Here is a 1616-nt window from a genome sequence, read left to right as displayed (position 1 = left end):
AGACAACGGCGAAGTAGTAAGTCGTGTATTGACTTCTACCATGGTGTAGTAGTAGACCGTTTCAAACACGGAGACGGCGAGAACGTGTTTAAAATTAAAAGAAGGGGGAAAGGCTGCCACAACGTTGTCAGGAAGAAAGAAAAAAAAACAAACCCGTATCAACCTATCCCTGGGTGGAGAAAAAAAAAAAAAAAAAGGCGCCTGCCAAAGGGACCTTGGCTTTCGCCCTGGAATCCCGACGCCTCTTTTTCCATGTCCAAAAGAGGAGACCAAGAGGACGCAGGGATCTTTCCCGCCCCATGATTCGAGGGGAAAAAAAGGGCAAAAGCTTGCCGAGACGAAGAGGCACCAAGGGAAAAAAAACCCTTCCCCCCCGGTCCAAGGCCTTCTTCCTCCGTCACCCGCGGCGGCGCCTCCTTGTTGTTTGAACTCGAAACGGAAATGAGACTCGCGCCGCGCGGAGCAGAAACGGAAACAAAACACAAGAAGCGAGGAGGCCACGAGACCCCCCTTCCCGCCCGGATACAGCGCGAGGCGCTTTCCTCTTCCCCCTCCCGCTCGCACTCTCGTTCCAGCCGCGCGCCCCGGAATTCCCGCTTGAAGACTCACCAGCCGCCGCCGCCGCCGCCGCCTCAGTCTCCGTCACAAAAAAAAAAAAAAAAAAACCAATCCAGCCCCACTGCGAGTGGAGCAGCGCCGCTGTTTTCTCTTTTCCGCCGTGGCAGCTACGTCGATTAAACGAAGGAGCTCCTATTTTCCCCCTGACAGTCAAGGCGGGTGGGGGGGGGAAACCCTTAGCGGACTCCAACTCTGGCGGTCGGTCGGTCGGCTAGGCCTGCGTGCGGGGCCCTGGCGGGGGAAAAGCGCAGATACACGATGCCCCCCCCTCTCTCCCGCGCGCCAGGGCAAAAACTACGACTCCCGGCACCCCTTGCGAGCCCCCGCCTGGGCGGCTTATAGTAAAATTCAAAGCATTTTCACAAGCGCCGCTTTTAAGTCGGAAGTGAATTTCTTCCGTTTCCGGTAGGCATACGGCCCGTCGGTTAAAGAGTTTTTATTGACCTTTCCTGGTTAGAAAAAAGCCGGAAAGCAATTTCGGGTAGGAGCTACAACAGAGAGAAGGTGAAGGTGAGCCGTGTTTAGATAGCAAGTGACCGGGAACGGAAGGGGAGGGGGGGGGTCAAAAAGCAAAATTCCCGAAACCCATTGCGACTTTCGGCGTCTGGGCGGGGCCGTTTGACTGCAGGCTCCGGGAAGGTGACCGATCGCGGTGCTCCTTTGAGGAGAGGAGACGGGTTAAAAAGAAGGCTTTGAAAGAGCAGCCGCCTCTGAAGGATTTCGGCTTGAGGTAGTTTAATCCCATTTCTCCTTTTTCGGTCACGTTGTTCAGAATCGTCTCTCCCCATTTTCTTCGATATTCTGGCTTCTATGTAAGTCCACGAGTCATAAAAGAGCCAAGGTTGACTACCCCTGATGTAGTCCTTAGAACAGTGGTTCTCAAACTTTTTAATGCCGCGACCCCAACCGGTCGTAAGTCGAGGACTAAACAGGTCATAAGTCGAGGGCTAAACCGGTCGTAAGTCGAGGACTTTCCCTGCCCAGGAGCGCCGTGCATG

General features: G+C 54.5%; 2 protein-coding genes across 3 annotated transcripts in view; one reads left to right on the top strand and one right to left on the bottom strand.

Moving 5' to 3' along the window:
* The window catches only part of GABPA (GA binding protein transcription factor subunit alpha), a gene marked incomplete in the record, with an annotated part of 20640 nt that extends 20545 nt beyond the window's left edge, over positions 1-95 (bottom strand). Inside the window, 1 exon segment of the mRNA XM_015821360.1 lies at positions 1-95.
* Positions 96-1002: 907 nt separating this feature from the next.
* The window catches only part of ATP5PF (ATP synthase peripheral stalk subunit F6), an 11233-nt gene continuing 10619 nt past the window's right edge, over positions 1003-1616 (top strand). The window contains exon 1 of one of the 2 annotated variants that reach the window (XM_015821362.1): positions 1003-1128. The gene's annotated coding sequence lies outside the window, so the exon portion shown is untranslated. Of the gene's footprint in view, positions 1129-1227; positions 1349-1616 lie in introns of those variants that run through there. The other variant, XM_015821361.1, reaches the window with a different exon arrangement.

The sequence above is a fragment of the Protobothrops mucrosquamatus genome, unplaced genomic scaffold (assembly GCF_001527695.2).
Source record: "Protobothrops mucrosquamatus isolate PMUCROS unplaced genomic scaffold, P.Mucros_1.0 scaffold1313, whole genome shotgun sequence".
Lineage (NCBI taxonomy): Eukaryota > Metazoa > Chordata > Lepidosauria > Squamata > Viperidae > Protobothrops > Protobothrops mucrosquamatus.
Note: the sequence above shows the minus strand (reverse complement) of the source record. Positions and strands in the feature narration are given on the sequence as shown.